The sequence below is a fragment of the Epinephelus fuscoguttatus genome, linkage group LG2, assembly GCF_011397635.1.
Source record: "Epinephelus fuscoguttatus linkage group LG2, E.fuscoguttatus.final_Chr_v1".
Lineage (NCBI taxonomy): Eukaryota > Metazoa > Chordata > Actinopteri > Perciformes > Serranidae > Epinephelus > Epinephelus fuscoguttatus.
In genome coordinates, this window is record NC_064753.1 from 1,967,427 (window position 1) to 1,989,059 (window position 21,633).

General features: G+C 40.7%; 1 protein-coding gene across 1 annotated transcript in view; it reads left to right on the forward strand.

The window, feature by feature from the left end:
• The first annotated feature begins 1,546 nt into the window (after positions 1–1,546).
• The window catches only part of c1qtnf4 (C1q and TNF related 4), a 144,076-nt gene continuing 123,989 nt past the window's right edge, over positions 1,547–21,633 (forward strand). The window contains exon 1 of the mRNA XM_049603252.1: positions 1,547–1,835. The gene's annotated coding sequence lies outside the window, so the exon portion shown is untranslated. The remainder of the gene's footprint in view (positions 1,836–21,633) is intronic.

Below are 21,633 nucleotides of genomic sequence, written 5' to 3' on the forward strand. Positions count from 1 at the left end.
CAATCTATCACAGCACCCTTTCACTCTGCTTATAAAAATGATCATATCTCAAAAAATAATGTACTTAATTCAAATAACTTATGAAGTGTTGAGAAATATTTTGTTTATTTTTCTGTATTTTAAAATATTTTTGATCTTTTTTATGTTTTTATTTTGTAAAATCTGATTTTAAAAAAAGTCATTTTTTCATTAACACAATTTCAATACTTATATCAATTATTTGCGTTAACTGACTTGCATAACCTTTTAGCTTTGGTTGTACAGATGTTGGGGATATGAAGCATATGAAGATACTCCAAGAAATGACATCACAATAAGCAAAAATACCAATGTAGGCACTGGCAGACCATTTCCATTGCAAAGTTAGGGGTTACAAGAAACCAAGGGAACTAAAACTAAAAACTAAAGAAAACAATGACGTTGTGGTTCTCTAATATAGGTGTCCAAATTCCTACAGCTGTTAGTCACTTAAAATAAACATTTATCACTTTTGGACATTTTCTGGAAAAACAGAGGCTATCATTTTTGTTTGGAGTATATGCTGGTCTCTAAATATTACAAGCAACTCGAATGTTTCAAACATGAAAAAACAGCCTGAAAAACGGTTCAAAATCTCAGAAAACCAGCTTTCACATAAACATGTAAGATAAGAAGTAAATAGGCATTTTAGTCGTAAGTCCATCATCAAGACAACAGTTTATCTTGGTGAACTGACACCACTCACACATTTCAACATTACAGATTTTTCTAATCCCTGCTAACTTTCCAATGTGTTTGTGGTTCTATGTGAATATCTGAGGAGGGTAAACAGAACGCTCTGTCAGTGCGGATATGTCCTGAGCTTTTGTTGACTTCACACTTCATTACCTTCCCCGGTCACAGCAGAAGCATGTTGCCAGCCTGCCTATTAGACCTGTTTAGCCTCATTGCGCTTCCCACTCTTTTAATTCTATTTCTGTGTGTTGGCCAAAACACAAAGAACGCGGCAGTTTACTGAGAAGCGTCCAGGATGCTCAGATGCAACAGAGCGCGGCAGCCTGCCAAACGCCGGCCAAGAAAAGCAAAAGCACAGTAGGGATTTAGTCAAGTGCTCATTTAAATATGAGCGAGCAACAGACTGTGGAATTTGAATGAGATTATAAAGGGAGACGGGGTAGGATGAATTTCAATTTGAGAGCATTACATGTATCCCCCCCCCCCCCCCCCCAGAGGTGAGATAATGACTCCCAACAATGAGCAGGAGGGAGGAAGTTGGCAGCGCTGTCGCCACATAGTGAAGCCCAATGATTATGGCTCGGCTGTTCCTCCCCTTCCATTTATTTGTGTACACACACAAACACGTGCATCCTCACTAGCAAACACTTGTGTTTATGCATGCGCACTCACACATACACTAATATAACAGAGCATTTCACCAGCAGCTCCACTGCAGTGGTACGCATTGCACCTCCAAAACCTCATCAGATCACAACCCCCTTTAGTAGCTACATATATATTCATATAGCCTAGTGCGTGTAGGTGGTGACAGTGGGATGGGGTGGGGGAGGGTTGTCTTATGCAGCTTCAAAGACAGCAGCAGGTTGAGGGAAGACATCCAGGAGGGAGAAAGAGGCAGATGGAGAAAAAAAAACAGCGAGTGACGGGAAAAAAGAGCAAGGAGGGCGCGTGAGGAGGGTGGGAGAGAGCAGACTGAGAGAGAGGGGAGGTGGGAGTAGAGAGAGAGAGGAGAGAGAGAATAAAGACGGAAGGGAGGTTTATCCAACCGCGCTGGAGAGACAGAAGTTTCCGCTCTGTGCTTCACATACAAGGAGAGAAGATACCTAACATACATACAGGTGAGAAGACTCTCCGTCTCTATATAAGGTGTTTTTTAGCCTTTCTGCACGCTGTAATATGATGCTGACATTCAGGTGTGAAGGTGAATGCAGTGCAAGAGCGATGAACTTGGTGCTTAGCCTCAAGTTGTGAGTGTGCAGGCATGCTGCGTAAACACTAAAGCATCAGCAGGGGGTTTTGTTGCGGCCTGAGGCACAAATGTCAAGAAAAGACAAAGAGTCCAGAATGTGCCGTGTTTATCCCAGTGCAAGAGCGTAATTTTCCACATGAACTCTTAACACAAAGATGGGGTGTAAGTGTTTGCTGTAATATTAATGGATGCTTTCCGTAAGTGTGCTGTGTGAGAGCTAGTGGAAAAGCGCTATGTTGAGTGTGTGTGTGTGTGTGTGTGTGTGTGTGTGTGTGTGTGTGTGTGTGTGTGTATGTGTACGTTCAGCAGTCGTGCTGTGTCTGAGCAGCATGCATTATTTATCTGCACTGATCTCTAGAACCAGTGATACCTCCACTGGGGGCAGAGGGAGTAATGTATATACTGTAATGTGTCAATATGATATGTGATAGCTGAAGTGATATCATGTGCTGTGTTTGAGAGGAGAGCAAAGGGAAAACCTGCATCTTTTATATGTTGCAGCTGTGCCACACTTGCTTTGTCTTGTTTGGAACATCCTGGCACGGTGGGTTGCAGCGCACACATGGATGTCGTATGGTTTATTTATCTGTAATTATCTGTGGTGGAGATAGTGGAGAGCCCCACGGCAGCAGAAGATGGTGAATAACGCTGGCTGATGAGATATCTCTTATCTTAGATGGCTTTCCCACGCACTGAGGAGGTTGAATCCTTTTGTCTGCAGATAGAGCATCTTAATCTACATCAGTGTAATACACAGCTGCTGCAGGCAACACATTCATCATCTGACTCAGTGTGTGTGCAGATTACCCATTTTAAAGGGGCATACATTTATGTTATTTACAGCATCTCTGTGTGTGTTTGTGTGTGTGCATCCAGCTGCTGCTATCCTGCTTTATTGGAGTCTGAAGGTAGCTCCTGATGTGAAGAGCAAACAAAGAAAGCAGCAGCTATAAGACAGTTATTTTGGCCTATATCTAGATGGCGCAATATTACACACACCCTCTTTCAGCACATACGTACTATAATAACAAGTAAATAAATGATCCACTGAAAAACACTGCCAGAAGGTGTAGAGGGTGGTTCTGAAAAGTTTGGAGTCTGCTGCTTTAAGGATGATTAAAGGGATTCCAATGGTAAAAAGGAAAATCAAAATATTTATAAAAATGTGTTACTCCTGCGGTGTTCTTTGCTGTTCGTATATTTTTCTTTTTTTTTCTGTCAAAGCACAACTAAATACACAACTCGTGTCACTATTTGAGCTGGCTGAGTAATTAAATTTTATTTTTAATTACAATTTTGGCTTCCAACAAATTTGAAAACAAGATATCCAGATAAAAAAACAATTACTGTGCCACATTGTTTGACAATGATGCTTTCATCTTGTCTTGTGTTACAAATCAAGTGCACCCCTTTTCGTTACTGTGGTGCACTTTGGCACTCCCCTAAAAGCCCAAAGTCACTCTCATCCAGCCTGTGGCATGTTTAGTTAACCTCAAGCCTGTTCTTTAGTTTATTTATAGCTGAAATTCAAGAAAATTGACTTTTGAAAAGAGAAGCTATTTTATTTAAAGTTCAATAAAAACACAACGTTTCCAGACAGTGAGTTATCGTGTTAAATACTCATAGTTTCAACACTGACCAAAATAATCATGATTATAATTTTTGCCATGATCGAGCAACCCTATTACTGGTGCAGTCTTTAACCTTATTCATGTGGGTCTAGTATGAGGACCTCAAGGAATCTGTAATAATTGCAGAGGTCTTCTGTGATCTTAGTCCCATGTGAATCTGCCATGACCATATTTTGCCAAACACGGAGGTCATGTGATAACATCAGTCCCGTATGAATCAGCAATTTCTGATTTGGGGTGGTATTTAAGGTTTTGTTTTCTCTTAGTCTCTCTTCTGTCTCTTTCCCAGTTGAGAATTATGGAGGTTGTGTTGGCAATAAATTAATGTTTTGACAGCATTTTGGGTGGAGTGGGCTCACATTACTACACAGCATGGAGACCCATTCATAGAAAGAGCAAGACCAAACCTTTAAAAGAGCAAAATTTTGAGAGATGATGAGATGGATAACGTGATGATTACTTTCATTTATCAATCTAATGTACAAACCAGTGCAGTGAAGTGGACAATCGAACTCCAGCGGGGAATATTTAGAATAACTTATTTCTACATCCATGATATGTTCTGAACTATAGTCTACATATTTTAACAATAGGGCTGCCAAACCATTTTTTTTTTCATGATTGATCAACAAATTTCAATAGTTAATTGCGATTAATCACACTTTTTATTGCAAGTTAAAAAATTACATAATTTAACATCGCCAATTCCTTTCAAATTTTCGCGATATTTGTTTTAACTTATGGGTTTGAGAGTTATACCAAGGAGCGAACTTTCTTTGCTTTGTTAACTTCTTTTTAAGAGGTGCTACGGAATCGAGTGTTGTTCGCAGCGAGCCTACGGTGCTACTGACAAGATGATCAATTCAGGATGCAACTCAGCACTGTGTCATAAATTTGTAATAAACACTGCATGCAAAAAAGTGCATAGTTTGTGCCCAAAATTGCTTGGGATTATCATAAAGTAGACATCTCTGTAAAGGGGAGACTTGTGGGTACCCAAAGAACACATCTTTTATTCAGATATATTGACTTCCGAGGTCAAAGGATGTCTGTGCAATTAGCTGTGTTGTTTTTTCCCTCGCCAAAATTTAGCCTAACTTTGGAGTGGTATTTGGCCCCCTTCCTGAGAAGTTAGCATAACATAGTTACCACTGAAGTCCTTATGTCTTCTGGTTCCATTTGATACCAGTATCATCAGGCAAGCTTTAAAGCTCAGCCATCTATAGCCTCTGGAAGACAGGTGGTGGTGGTGGTGAAAATTGCAGCACACGATTTGGCTGCTATTTGTACTGCAGTGCTGATGAAGAAATGTAGACACAGGTGAGCAGGTGAATGGGAGTCAGGTGACTGGGACCAGTGACTAGGTCAAAGGGCATCTGGTGGGCTGGCAGAGAATGTTAATGAAGGGGTCTGGGGAAGTGGAAATCGGGAAAGAGGAAGTTGTTTTTTTTTTTTTTTTAATTTTATTTATGCAAAATTTATTCAGCAAAGGGAAAGATTCTCAACATGTTTATTCATCTCAAGCAAACATGTTGCATAAAAGCTACAGATGTTTCAGAGTTTTTGATCATCAAAACATTGGATCACTGGAGTATTCCTTTAAAGGTCCAGTGTGTAGGATTTAGCAGGATATATTGGCCGAAATGTCATACAATATAATCAGTATATTTTCTGTATAGCGTATAATCACCTGAAATAAGAACTGTGTTTTCCTTACTTTAGAATGAGCCAATAAATTCTATATAGGAAGCACGTCCTCTTCCACAGAGATTGCCATGTTGCACTGCCATGTTTCTACAGTAGCCCAGAATGGGCAAACCAAGCACTGGCTCCAGATAGGGCTATTTGCATGCTCATGTCAGCCACCGTAGTTAGCTCCTCCACAATGAGAGTTGGAAAAAAAAAAAAACATTTTTTTTAACCTGAACCTTCTGTCTGTGGTGCTCTGCAGATAATTCAGCTCCCAGTTAAATCACCTGGTCCATTTGTTTTGGAGAGACGCTTCAGATAATTTGACTCCTGATAAAACTTAAAAAATTATTTGCTGGTTGCAAATGGCAAGGCTCTGATCCTCTCAGTCTGTCTTGTTTCATGCTAAAGCTTTTCAATTGTTTTAATTTGAAATACAAAGATCATTCCGCTGTTTGCTGCTGCAACTGTGACTTTGTTAGTTTCCCCTGAGGAAGTTTCTCTGATTAGAGTTTCCAGGGCTGAATCACTGTAACTTAACTGTAAACTTAATATGTGTCAATAAGAGTGAATGACAAGCATCCAACTTCTTCTGTTGTATGCTGCAATTATTTTTTTAGATCTGTTTTGACTCTCTTCTCCCACATATTACATACTACACACAATATCCCCTGCCTCATAACTGATGCCCTAGTTTAATGTAGTTATTTCCAATAACAAATGCATAGTTAATATTTGGTGATCCATAATTAGAATGTTTTCAAAAAAGACTGCAGACTGTAGAGATCTCAGCTGTTGAAGAGGTCCTGAACATGAAGCAGTTCCTTCAGACCAGTGCTTAAGGGTTAAAGAATTTCAAGAGTTGGTTCAGCGTACCCCACAGAAACGCAAAGCATTTACCAAAGAAAAAATAATAATTCTGACTTCTTGGCAGACTTCATGTAATTACTTACATAATTTTAAGATCTGTTTATTATAATTACAAGAGAAATATCATAGATCTGAGATATTTATTCCATAATTATGGGATGAGGGGGGAACATTATATGGTTTTTCAATATGGGTGTAAAAAAAACTGATTATAGAAAAAAAGTGTTTACGCTTGGTGGAAGTGTGAAAGCTGATGTATTGATAAAAGGTCAATACAACCAAGTGCAATGGAAACAGCTTCAGCAAAAAGAAGAAAAATAAATAAATATGTCACACGTTAACACACTTAAGTATGCACACAGGGCTGTCACCCAAACTCCTAAGAGCACATAGCTGTAAAATAAGTTGTGCAAAATTATTTATTTCCATTCTCAGCTGTGCACTCTGTAATTACACATTAATCATTTATCACTCTGTGATATAACTTTTAGTGATAAAACAGACAAACTTGAATTGATAAAATGTGTCCTGGAGGTGAAGCATGACTACAGCTTAGCCCTACAGAAACCAACTTGGGGCGGGGCCGACATTATCAACTACGTAAATGCATTGGATCAAAAAAAAAAAAAAAGCAGCAGCAGTGCTGTGCTATTGTGCTATGGCCTATTCAAGTGTTGGAATTTGTTTTGGTTTTTTTTACATGACAATGCCTGAACGCTCCATTGACTGTGTGCACAGTGCCACGTTACGGGTTCAGGCAGGGCTCGGTTATAATTGTCAGGAAAATGCACTCAATCAACCGGCACTACAGCATCCCAGCGACACAGTGAAAGGCTCTTTAATAGAGTGCTGTGGGGATGGCGTTTCTTCGTTGGCTGACCTAGAAGTTAATATCGTCCTGGTTCTTTCAACAAAAGCCCATACATTTTTTCCATTGGATTTTGGAATACTGCAGAAAATAAGGTCTGTGGCAAACAAAAGTTTTTGATAATCCCCATGATTTTTGAAGCATAAATGGAATCACAAAAAGTACAAAGCTACAAAAAAGAACATTGTGAAATGTACAGTAACTTGCTGGCAGCCACTGATCCTTCGCTAAGTACAGCCCTCAGACACAGACTGGCCAATCATAACGTAGCATCGGGCCGGGTCAGACCAGGGTCCAACAACAACACAGCTTTGCTCCATTTACTCTAATGTAGTCGTTTCAGATTTCCTTCATTTTCAGGCTGGTTTTGTGGATTTGGTGTGCTAAATGTTTTTCCATGGGGCACGTTGCGTATTAATGATACTCGTTACCTGGAGAGGTTGGAAAAAGATGTACGTTTCTTCCCTGTTTCAAAACCAAAATCAAACCTTGAAAAGTGTAGGGTTAGCTAGCTAGCTACTGAAGATATACTGTAGCCTACTGAATGTATACACATGCTGCTTTTGCTTTTTAATGATTATAACAGTGAAAAAAGACCGACCCTGCTGTGCAGGAACAAGTGAAGGGAAGCAGGGAAACTTTGCTGATATTGAACCAGCTGTGTGTCATCACATTGTGCGCAGATGAACGTTGTTTGACTTCTTCCACAGCCCCCCGACAGTTCAGCTGCCAGTCTGGGTGCTGGGAGCGGCACAGGGGTGAAGCTAAACACTGTTCATCTGCACACACTGTGATGCCACACAGCTGGTTCAATATCAGCAAAGTTTCATTGTCTTCTGTGGCGATCAGCAATGGTGTGGTGGTTTACTTTTACTCTGTGATCTGTAGGCTGTAGCCATGGGTGCAGATCTGATGACAAGTTTGGGGGGGACACAATCAGTTGTGATTTTTTTTTAATTGCAAGCGTGCAAATCATGCCCACAGAGCGCTTGAGATTGCCAGCATATTTCATGATTTCATAGAGGCTTATCACCATCACCAAGTCATTCAAAAAGCACTACAAAGAGAATCATATGCTTACTTTTACTGTTTATTTCTCTTAAACAGCCAGTAGTACATGGAACCAGCCATCACCCTCCTTTTCACTGCTTTGCTGTTAGTTAATGCTACTTCTAGTTTCAGGGTCTCAGGCATGTCCACTCACGTTCTCATCTCTCGCCTCTCACGGATTCCCATTTCTCCTCATCATCTTCCCTTTCTCCCAGTATATAGGACTACTGTATACATTTGTTCAATTTCAGTCATTTAAGCTATTTAGAATTGGGGGGAACAATTTGTGTTTTTCAGAATTTGGGGGGGACATGTCCCCCCCGTCCCCCCCGGGATCTGCACCCATGGCTGTAGCTTCAGTCATAGGCGTTTCTAGCCAATTTTTGAAGCACCCCTAAATTGAATCCCAGCACCTCTAAAGTTTGAGAGTTTTTTTTTTATTATTTTTTACTGCATGTCCTTTTTTGACAAGCTTGAAAAGTGTGAAAATCATACAGTACTTGGTTGAAACGTAATATTTTAACAACAAAAATACAGCAGCAACATACATACTGTTTATGTGTATGTTGAGGAGCTGCTGTATCAAAATAAGTTGTCTTCCCCCAGAAATTAGGGTTACGATTTGTTTCTTTTATGATTCCAATCCATTCCTCTTTTGCTGTGGCTCAGCATTTAAATAAACTTTATCAGATATGATGGTTTAGTCACAGACAAAAAGTGTTGTGCTTTTCTTTCACAAATGTGGGAATGAAATTGCGTTAAAATGTACAAAACAGTAAAATTTATCAGTGATGTTTAGGGGTGCTCAGCATCTGATCCTAGAATCGCCCCTGGCTTCAGTCTTCATTTTGTTACCTTGATTTCGTTGCTGTGTCAGTCTGACATCCTGAATATATCCTTCAAATGCATATTGTAGACCCTTCTGTCTGCTTCTGTCTGAAATTGCTTTTTTGTTTTTCCAAAAATTTGTGAGTATTTCTTGAGGGAGTGCAGTTAGCGACAGTGGGAGCGCCATGCCAGTCTAGCTCCGAAACCAAAAGTTTGTCGGACTTAGCAACAGTAACTAAGGGGGGCGGGCCTTAGCAAAGGGTGAATTGGCAAGTAAGTTGCTGTAGTACATTCTACAGTATGTTTACTGTAAATCATATACACTGTAATATTATAAAATACTGTAGCTGTTCTTACAGTAATAATAACTGTACTGTAATTGTCATCACGTATTCTCACAAATTGAGATTTATAAAAACACACAAAATTTCAAAAACATTTTAAAAATATATAAATGTAAACTTCAAGATAAACATATTTTACATGTGTGTATAAGCAACAGAGAGAGAGAGAGTGTGTGTGTATGTGCGTGTGTGTGCCTGCGTGTGCGCACGTTTGTGTGTGTTTGTGCGCGCATCTAGGCCGAACTCCACCGTGCGCGGAGCAGAGGAGACCTGTCTTGACAGATCCAGTGAACAAAGATTTGCTGTCTGTTTGTGGCTTTTGCAGAACATTATTATTATGACAATATCACACATGCTCGTGTGAAGTGCAACGGATCTGTCCATTCATGAAGTAAATGTTACAGGTGCATGCTGCTGCCAGAGTTAAGAGGCTCAAATCAACTCTTGCTGGATGTGTGGAGACAGAGTCTAGGCTTTTCCAAGGTGCGTTCGCAGGTTGTTTATTTTGTTGTAGATCTTTACAAATTTTCTCAATCAAAACTTGCCATTTTCAGCATAAAGTTGGTACGCACCAGGTTGTTCTTTTGCCTCTAACAAGGGGGATTTGGAAACTGTCACAAAAAAGATAGTGGAAAAAAGGGAGAATGAAATAAGTGGCCCAATGGCAGGCTTATTGCTTCATTCTAATCCAGTAAGTCAGACTAAAGTTTGACCGATGCTCCCAATTCTGTCATCTCATTCTGCCCTCATCTTTTTTGCATCTGACTTGATATTTACATAGGAGTAGTGGAAGAAAAAGTGTATGAATTCCCCTTTTTCGTTTGCCAATTTTCTGAAAATTTAGTTAATATTTGTACTACATTTGCAATGGAAACCTAACCAGCATTTTGATCTGTGAAATACTTGTACTCAAGATGTTACCTTCACTGAAACACAAATCTCTCTTTACAGAAAAATCCTTCAGGGGATTCTTCTACTCTATGTTTTAATGCATCATTGCTCTTTGATGATTAGTGCAGTCCGTTAATGAAGATGAGATTGTTTAGTTTAGTTTGGTTTAGTTTATTTAGTTTATAAAAAGGACAGCATGCACATACATTAGTTGTTTACAAAACAAAAAGATGTTTGCACCAGATTTAGCTAAAGGCTAATTTCCATCTGTAGTCCTCTAACATAAAACATGAAACACAACAAAATACACAATCCATGATTAACACAAAAGGAGCACACAACATCAGATACAGACACATCATATACATATATAGGAGTCTCACGTGACATGCACATGTATGCCCCGCACACTGCATGGCACATAATGCTATACGGCATATGATACCACACAATATGCACAGCATACCACACAGTGTCATACATACATACGTACACAGTCTAAAGAATTGTTCCTAATGTAAGGTGCAGGGCAAAATGCACCTAGTGTGCCCATATAAAGTGCTGTTTAGCCTATTATAAATATTCAATGTTGCCTACATAAAGTGCCAATGCAATGCCTATGACATTTCTTATTTTTTAAACAGTAAAGTATAGTGCTGATGAAAAGTATTAAGTTTACAATGAGGTAAAATGCACCTATTGTGCTTATATAAAGTGCTGTTTAGCCTATTATAAATATAAATAAAAATTAAGTTTACAGTGAAAAGACAATATTGACATCTTACAGTTTCATTTTAAGTAGCAACTATGGTAGTTCGGAGTTGCAGAGAAGAATCACATACCAGCAATGGTAATTAAGAGTTACAGAAGAGTTGTAGTAAAGCAGGACCGAGGTAACAGTGAACAGTAGTAACATGTTAAATGTATACAGAGCAAAAGAACAAAAAACAAACAACACTGGCAGGAAATCAGACAGCACCACCTAGTGTTGGCAACACTAGAAGCTTTTATGATTTGCATTAATTTTCATGTCACTGGGAAGCCTATTCCATTCTCTGATGGCCTTGACGGAAAAGGAGGATTGACCAAAAGCAGAGTTTCTTTGTGGAACCTTGCAGTCCCCTCTCGATGCAGATCTTAATGCCCTTGTTCTCTGCTCAGAACAGGCTATCACATATTTTTTTGTACTTATATTTTCAGTAGAGTAAGAAAGGGTGTGAAGCAGCTGCTTTAGCTAGAGAGAGAGTGGCAGCACTCAATGATAAAAGCATGGAAGGTGAGAATCGAACACCTGACTTAACATGTTTAGTTGCTTTAGTAATGAGGCCCCTCCTCACAATAAACCCACCAACACCCAGTAACATTTGGCTTTTGTATTAAATGGGACAGGCATTAACTCCAAGGACAGTGACTGCAGTACTCACAGGTATTTATTGGCTCCAATCCCCAGTGATGAAAATACTACATCCACATGAATGTGCAAATTTTAGCCCCTTCACCAGCAAGATGCTATGATGGGTTGCCATCTACACTCAAGCAGAGCTCAAACGTCAATCCAAATTTAGCTTGTCCATGATATCAAAGTTGACACACCTGTGATGAGTGTATTTAGGACCCAAATGTAGCACTCTGAAAGTCAGAAGCATCAGAGAACAGTTGGTAATGACCTTTATTTAAACACAGGCAAAACAGGAACTCAAGCAGATGAAGAGATACAGGTAACAGTTTGTTGCAGAGGGTCCAACCAGTCCAAACCAGGTAGGTGAACAGAGAACACATACACATGGACACATGCGGTGTCTCGCCAACAGTGTCTGAACTGTAGCCGACAACAGGTAAGCAGATGGGAGCACTCACACTATGGTGTCGACAAAAGGCAATACTCCTCCGAGGCATCCATCTTTGCCTCCTCTTCCTCGGCAGGTGAGCCCTGGAGGGCTGGTTGGGATGACAGCAATGGAATTCACGGATGAGCCGAGGGTCCAGGATGTGAGGAGCCGCAAGCCATGAACTCTCCTCAGGGCTGTATTCCTCCCAGTCCACGGGGTACTGGAGAACACCCTTTGGCCCACAAGGTAAGTGGGGGACCTGGAACAATTGCGGTTAGCAGCCATAGAGTAACGGTCAGCGGCTCATAAGAGAGCGGCTCCGGCCTGAATCCAGGTCTGGTGGCAACAGCGGATGAAGGCCTCGACGGACAGGCAGGAAACTTCCTTCAAGGTTGGGAACAATGGTGGCTGGAAGCTTTAGGTGCACTGGAAGGGTGACAGTCCTTTGGTGGAGCTGGTCAGGGTCTTGTGGACATATTGCACCCACAGCAGCTGCTTAGACCAAGTGGAGGGGTGTTTAGATGCCATGCAGTGAAGCGCTATTTCCATCTCTTGGTTCATCCTCTCAGACTGACCATTGGATTGGGGATGGAAGCCAGAGGACAGGCTGACAGTGGCCCAGATGAGAGAGCAAAACTCCCATCAGAATACTGATGTGAGGCCCTTGATCAGAGACCACATGGGATGAGAGGCCATGGAACCAGAGCATGTGCTGCAGGACAAGTTTAGCAGTCTCCTTGGCAGACAGAGGCTTGAAGGGGTACAAAGTGAGCCAGGAGTTGGGACCGCGGTTTGTGGAAGTCCGAGAATTGTGCCAGTACAGCCGCTGTGTGTCTGCAGTCGGAGAGCTCCTCATCTCTCGTCACTGCATGAGAGATCAGTTGCCCCTGTCCTGCTGCCTCCCCATTACAACCTAGCCCATCTGTAATTCACCAGTTGCTGGTGGACTAAAATCTATCATGGCGCCGGCTGCGCAAGGTGATTAGCCGTCGTCTCGACCGGCCGGCTGTGTGCTGCACCAGGGAGCTAGCCACTCTGACCGGGTAAGTGAGCGGGGGTGGGTGGTGTTTAGCTGTGGTTTTTATCGTTTTATCCAGTCATTTTAAAACGTCCATTACTCTCCTCCTTTACCCGACACTGAACGTTTTTAACTATGAAGAGAGCGACAACCCGAAAGTTATGAAGTGGGATCTGTGCGACATGTTTGTCATGGTCTCTGAAGACGATTTTACTGACAGTGCTTTTATCTGCTCCAAATGTCACCGTTTTAACCAGCTACAAGACTTGCTCATTGAATTGAAAGCTCAAATCAAGCTGCTGACTGAGCAAAATGCTATTTTAAAGGAGTAATCCAAAATGCAGGACAATTTTAACTGTGTCAGTTGTTCTCACCGAGGCTTGCCCACCAAATTTTAACTTTTTTTTCTCTACTGGGGGGGTAAAAGAGGTGGAACTGCTTCCATCACTAAAAATACACTGAACTCAAATGAAGTTTTTTTTTTACCAGCTACACATCATTGGAATATCATGCCTTTGTTTTTAGCAGTCCTCCTATTCTTTGTATCACCGTTTACAGGCCACCCCATCATTCTACCTCTTTTATCAGTGAATTCTCTGAACTATTATTAATCATAAACACCACCTACAATAGAATTTTAATAACTGGTGATTTTAATTTGCATATAGATAACATCTCTGATACTATGTCCAGAGAATTTTTAAACCTTTTAACCTGCATGGATTTTAAACAACACGTCACACAGCCAACTCACAACAGAGGACACACCCTGGACCTGGTCATAACCTATGGCCTGTCCACTGGTGTGTCCTCTGTTGTTGACCTGGCTGTGTCTGACCACTATTGTGTGTATTTTAACATCACCAGTTTTAGCCATCAGGAGGCCCCGGTGAGAACAGTGAGGAAACACTACCTAACTTCTGAAGTGGCTGCAAATTTTATCGAGATTTTACAGAGCACTCCTGCTGAAATTTTACCTGCAACCTGTGATGTTATTGTGGACAATTTTAACAGTAAATTAAAGTCAACACTTGACTCAGTGGCTCCACTTTTAACAAAAACCATAAAAACAAAACCTACACCCCAGTGGAGAAATGATAATATCAAAAAATTGAAAAGAAAATGCAGGAGTGCAGAGAGGAGGTGGAGAAAAACTAAACTGACTATTCATTATGAAATATTACGTGAACAACTCAAAACCTGCAATAATACAGCCAAACAGGCATGAATATCCCACTTTTCAAAACTCATCACAGATAATAAAATCAACCCGAAATTCCTTTTCTCCAACTTCGATTTTTTTAACCAACACCAATTTTAATACATCATCCAAGATGCCAGCAGCTGCTAGGACTTTGCAGACCACTTCAGAATTAAAATCGAGGATATCAGATCCAGTCTTTTATCTCAACAGAACTTTTAACACACCTGAACAGTTGCTTTTATCCGAGGAAACACTGGAGAGTTTTGCCCTGGTTGTTGCAAGGACACTCGGTCGGGTTTTTTCCCAGGTAAACCCAGCAACCTGCCTTTTAGATCCGATTCCCACATCACTTTTAAAAACATTTCATGGATTCTTTGAGGAACAGATTTTAAATATAGTAAATTACTTTCTTCAGACGGGTGTCTTCCCCGCTGCCTTCAAAATGGCGGTGGTAAAGCCCCTTCGGAAGAAGAGTAATTTAGATCCCAACATTTTTAATAATTACCGACCTGTATCCAACTTGCCGTTTTTAAGTAAGATTTTAGAAAAACTGGTTTTTAACTAAGTAAATGATTTTTTAAATAGAAACAATATTTTAGAGAAATATCAATCTGGATGTAGGATGAATCACAGTACCAAGACAGCCCTTTTAAAGATTTTAAATGACATCAGGTTTAATGGTGATTCACAAAAACTCACAGTCTTGGTACTACTACATCTAAGCGCTGCTTTTGATAACAGTAGATCACCACATTTCATTATACAGACTCAGAAACTTGGTCGGCCTCTCTGGTACTGTTTTTAACTGGTTCAGCTCTTATCTCGCAGATCGATGTTTCTTTGCAAGTATGGATACATGTTCCTCCAGAACAAATGAAATTAGGTGTGGGGTGCCCCAAGGGTCAATATTAGGTCCACTTCTTTTTAATCTATATATGCTTCCCCTTGGGGATGTCATCAGGAGGCACGGCATCAGCTTCCACAGTTACACAGATGATACACAGCTGTACATGGCGTGTCTCCTGATGACACAGGGCCAATTGATACCCTTTTTAACTGTATTTTAGATATCAAGTCATGGATGGCAGTGAATTTCCTACAGCTCAACCAGGACAAAACAGAGGTTTTAATTATTGGTCCTGAAGGCAAGAGAGAGAAACTTTTACCAAAGCTACAAGATTTTAAACCTTCACAATGTGTGAAGAACCTGGGCATCATTTTTGACTCTGAGCTTAGTTTTATTCCACACATCAAAAATGTAGCAAAGACAGGTTTTCATCATCTCAAGAATATAGCCAGAGTCCGCCCGTTTCTCTCTCAGGCTAACACAGAGTTGCTGATACATCCTTTTATCTCTTGCCGTTTAGACTATTGTAATGCCCTGCTCTCTGGTCTTCCCAAAAAGACCATGTCCAATCCACAATTACTTCAAAACTCAGCCGCACGTGTGCTGACGAAGACCAGAGGGCGGGTGCACATTACACCGATTTTAAAATTGCTGCATTGGCTCCCCGTGTGTTTCAGGATCGATTTTAAGGTTCTTAAATTAGTTTTTAAATGTCTTAACAGTCTTGGGCCATCTTATTTATCTGACCTGCTTTTATCATATCAACCCTCGCGGATCCTGGCTTTTAACTGATTTCTTCTGCACTTTTTATTATATTTTATTTTGTATTTAATTTCATTTATTTATTTATTTATTTATTTATTTTTATGTTTTAATGTCTAATGTTCTTAATGATCTACTTTTAAATCCTTATGCATTTTATCATTTTTAATTTTTAACACTTTATTTTTTTTAATTTTTAAATCTCTAAATTTTCTAAATCTTTAATTTTTTTATGCATTTTATCATTATTCTATCTTATGCTTGTTTTTATCCCATTGTCTTTTAGTCTTTCAGTTTTGAGCTCCAGTTTTTCCTCATGGGGGGCTTCCACACTGAGAGGCGTGTCAGGTCTGCCCACGGGGACGTCGTCCTGGAGATCCCTCGGGCCCGGAGGACTGGGGGGCTCTGCACCATGCGTGGAGTCCACCCCGGTCTATCTGGGTTGGGGTGGTCTCTGTGGCGGCGCTCCCTGTGGCTGTCGGCTGTGGCGCCTCTTGGTGTGGATGGCTCCCCTTAGGTGGTTTTTCCTCACCTGGTGCCTCAGTGTGTGTGTGTGTGTGTGTGTGTGTGTGTGTGTGTGTGTGTGTGCGCACGTGTGTGTGCGTGTTACATGCGGGGGGTGGGTGGGGCGGGTTTTCATTGTTTTTTGTATTTTTAATCTTGTGAAGCACTTTGTGTTGCATTTTTATGTATGAAAAGTGCTATATAAATAAAGCTTGATTTGATTTGATTTGACTAGGCTGGTCGGTGGCTTTTACTCGCTCCACCACCTCACAGGTGAGAAAAGCCACCAGGAGGGAAGCGAGAAGAATGGTGTCAGAGTTTGGGGTGGAGTCATTTTCCCCATGAACTGGCAGGACAGGGCATCAGGCTTGACATTGTGGGAGCCAGGCTGATAGGAGAGGGAGAAGAACAGTGACCACCTGGCTTGACAGGAGTTCAGCCTCTTAGCCAAACAGATGTACTCCAGGTTCTTGTGGTCAGTCTAAACCAGGAAGGGCAGTTTTGTACTCTCCAACCAATGGTGCCATTCCTCTAGTGCCAGCTTCACTGCAAACAGCTCCCAGTTCCCAATATCATAATTTCTTTCAAACGGAGACAGACAATGGGAGAAAAAGGCATAGGGGTGCAGTTTCTGGTTATCAGTGGAGCGCTGAGACAAGACGGTTCAATAAATAAAATAATAAAATAAAAATATGACAGCATAATTCACTGATGTGTGAGTTGGTGTTTAAGTTTGGCAGTGTGATTGTTTCTGCAACCCTACACCCACATGTTAATCCCAAACCAGCTCCTTTCATGACTGACATTTGTGTATTTGGTCCTCATAGTGACACAAACACAAGCCCGGTTCGCTCATGTCTTGTCTGTCACTGTCTCCCCTATTTCCTGGCATGACACCAGGTTGTTGCGTAGCTGTTTCTCTCTTTCTGTCTTTCTGCAGTTGTAGACGGCTGAATTGACAGGATTGAGAGAGCAAGTCTTTCTGCTCCAGGTTTTCTTTGTACCCAGACTGTGGCAGGAGAAAGAAGATGCATTTGCAGGATGGATTAGAGTTCACAGAAATGGATCTTCCTCTGTTGTTTGCTTTGGCTGACAAGCCTGGCATACACCTCAAAATCTTTCTTTTTGTATTCCTTCCTCCTGTCGTTCTCTCTATCCATCCGGTCCCCAGGCTGGTCTTGTGTCTACAGTTGAGCAGGCAACTGACAGCATGGTGACAAGTGTTGAGGATGAGAGGCGGTGGAGAGAGGGAAGAAGGAAGAGAGACTAATGAGAGGGACAGCAACAGCAGGGGTCTGTCACTGCACATCCAGATAACAGCCCCCCAACTCTCTTTGATATCTTGTCCCAAGTGACCAGGCCGCTCCATCTCCAGCTTGTACCAGTGAGGTGGGGGCAGGGGTGCTTATTAGCCACTCATGCTTTTTTTTCCTTTTATCCTTTGTGCACTTGTAAAGGGAGAAGGAGGAGGAGGAGGAGGAGGAGGAGGAGGAGGAGGAGAAGAAGCAGAGGTGGGTGGAGTCAGACCTCACATGGATCAAAAAGCCAAAAGCATAACTGAAAGAAGATCCAGTTATGAGAAACTTTGGGAGGGTGAAACTGATTATTTTACAGGGTTACTGATCTCCACCCAATATGTTTTTATTGTTGTATTTTCTAGGAAAGCAATTGCCTTATCGCTTTTAAAGCAACTGTGCAAGACAATGCATGTAACAAGCATAAATTGACATAGCTCCCCAGACACTGACAACAGACGCAGGAGGATACCTAGCACATCATATGTAGACGTGAAAGTCCACTGACCAAGCAGCCATATTTGATGAGTTGGGATGACAATTGTCGGATACTCTGTTTTTAAAGACTTGAAATCACATTTCTAACCTTATGATACTAGGTCAATCTAAAATTTGCAGTTTGATACAATGTCACAGATATTGCAAGTTTTGCGGGAGCATGCCATTGGCATGCTGACTGCAGGAATGTCCACCACAGCTGTTGTCTACGAACTGAATGTTCATTTCACTACGATAAGACAGCTACAATGTTGTTTCTGTGAATTTGGCAGTACGACCAACCAGCCACACAATCGCACAAGAAGGTTGCAATGACAAATTACTATCAGGTCAAGACCTTGGTGTGGACACTGAGTATGCAGTTGAGCTTCCCTGAGATGGTTTCTGATGGTTTGTGCAGAAATGCTTAGGTTGTGCAAACCAGTTGTTGCATCAGCTACTCAGGTGGCTGGTCTTAGACAGTCTCACAGGTGAAGACACTGCATGTGGAGGTCCTGAGCTGGTGTGGTTACATGTGGTCTGCAGTTGTGAAAAATAGAGGCAAAAACCAAAGTGCTGCACATACATTTTTGCTCGGTATACATTTCGCAGTAGCTTGCTGGTAGTTCAGCTACATTCATTTTGCACAGTGATTCAAGTTAATTTACTTTTTTGCCATTTTTTTGTGTTGTTAACTGCTGAAACTGCAAACAATTTTGGGGCATAAAAGGAGTGGGTTTTTATTTTACCACTGCTTCTCTGTTGTAACCAAACCTCATTTGAACACAATTAGCCTAGTACTGATAATAACTATTTAGGAGCAAATGTTAAGAGATGTTGTTACATGCTATTTTAGAAGTTACCTGGCTAACTGAGTCATCCTGCCTTGTGCCAAACCCCATCTGTACTCTATTTTCTGGGAGGCAGGTGGACATTGTATCATTGTATAAAAAACTAAAGTTGTCTTTCCTGTGATTATTATTATTTATTTTATTTTTTTTCTCATAAATTGTAGCATGCAAAGCAGTGCTTTCAAAGTTGCTTCCCTAACACTGCACATTGGGCTGGTGACCAGAAACAGTGCCCAGTCTAACCTGTGTAACAGCAGCAACAGAAAGTTTGCTGATCTTGAAGGAAGTTGGGGCCACCCAGCAACTTTTTCTGTCACATTCTTCAACATCGAATCAGGCTCTCACCATCTGAAGGGGCATGCATGCACATCTTCAATTGTAGAACAGCTAATAGGAACACCCTCTCTCTCGCAAATGACCTGTGATTAGCCAAAGTCTCCTGTCACTGGCTAGATTTTCTACAGTCTGAAAACAGAGCCAAGAGGTGCAGAAGTCTAGATTCCTCTCAGACCACTTGAATTACAACATGATCATGTTTGTTATGGGATTTTTGCCCAGTGAGAATTAACCTGCCTGTTCCAGCTTTAATATTACACAGATTTTTGCATCATATTCAATGTCAGATTTACATCACAACTCTATATTGATTATTTAATATTACATTACATTACTTAATCATATCATCAGTCAGGTGTTCATTGTTAACAGACTTGATGACAAGCTGTTACTTTAATAGTACGTGTTTTGTCTCCATATGCTCTTGTAGTTTCTTTTTTTCTTCTATTCTTATTTTAGTTTTTATACATATATTTTATTTATTTATTAATCTTTTTTTTTATCTGTACTATTGCAGTCTTTGTGCTGCTGCAACAACCAAATGTCCCCTCTGAGGGTCAATAAAAGCTGATCGCATCTTAACACTTAACAGAGGAGCAGAGTCTTGCAGAGCCCTGACTGTCTCAGTTGGTGGAAGGGGCACTATTGGTGCCTGTGTGTCCATGTCTTCTCCAGAGCAGTGTGACATGTGAACAATAAATGGAACCTCCATGGATTTCATGCAAGACAGGTCCCTGACTGAAATCCCAGTCATCTCTTGAGAATCTATTTAAGGATGACATTTTTTAGTCAGTACAGAAAACTCAGATCTAAATCTTAATCCTCTTTTTTCCACTTTGTCCAGATAAAACATAACAACTGCTGTTTTTATGAAAAAGCTCTCCTTTGTAGATCACAAAACCTGGTTTTAAAAACTAAGGCACTGTGAAGTAAAACCAGTAAATATCTATAAATAAAAACTTTAAGAGCAACAAATGGTATTTCAGTTCAGACTCGAGGTGTTCGCTGTCAGTTGTGCTCAACAGAAACCTCAAACTCCTACAGACTTTGGTCTGCACACGTGACTGATTATATGTGCAATACAAAAGTCAGTGGGGATGGGCTCTAAAGACAAACTAATGGGTGATAAATGCAAAATTGCTAATAATGTAGGTTCTTGACCCAATGACTTATTTCCCTTTTGTCTATCAGGGCGAGTTATCAGGGACAGTCACAGCCCTGGCCTTGTGTAGCTCCTCTTGGCCTTGTTGTAGAAACCAGGAAATTAATGGCCTTTTATGGACGTCCCCCAGGTCAAAATTGATATTCAGTACATAGTAATACTTTTGAAATTCCATAATAAGGCCAAAACCAAGAGTGAACTGATCTTGCTAACAACTATTGTGTGTCTTCTTCTTCATGCCATGCCATAGATCTCCAGTGTTGTCCAAAAATGATCAAACATATCAATGAGCCACACTGTGTTACTGGGTGACATGTTCCTTCATTATAATGAACACACACACTGATGACTATGGATGGATAACTATTTATTTGGACTCAATCCCTACATACACCGTCCACCGCCCAGGTGTACTATGATAATGGACACAATCAAAACAGCATACTCAACTCGTTGATGTTCATCATCATTTAAAGTGTAGATTTTGATATTAACTTCCAGTCAGAGGTGTGAACTTTTATATCCATTCTTTCTCAGAAGCCTGAGCTTTGATTTGGTCCTCCCAGCAGGTATAAGGCTGACTGAGGTGGCTTCAGAGCATGAGTCACACCCTGTAGAGAACACAACAACAGTATTGATCATTATGGAAGCCTTCATGCAGGGCCGGCCCTGGACATCTGGGGCCCCTAAGCAGGATAAGTTTCAGGTGCCCTACTTTGCCATGAATACACAGCTAAGGCTTCACAAACCCAGATACTGTATGCTATTATAAACCTTATGCATGAAATTTCTACCTCTATCAACATGATGGGCCATAGTTTACTGCTAACTGAGCACACTCAATAAAACATATAAAGCGAACTAAATGCACTTGCCTTTTTTACCGTTACTATCTGTCTGAATGCTGCTTAGTGTTGAACATTTTAAAATGGCATTAACTCTGCTTGACCACTAGACGACTCCAAACCTAAAGTATGATAAAATATCTTATGCCCATCTAATGGAAGAAAAAGAAATGCAACAAAAGATTATAGTAAGATTTTATGTTTATTCTCTAAATTATAATTTGTAACAAGCAATGTAAGATGGAAAACAACTTAAATGCTGAAAAGAATCCTTACAACAAAACTTCAAATTCTAAACTATTCTAACCAGTAACAAATAAATAGGACTAATATACACATTCAAATCCAAACAAAATGAGCAAGGTA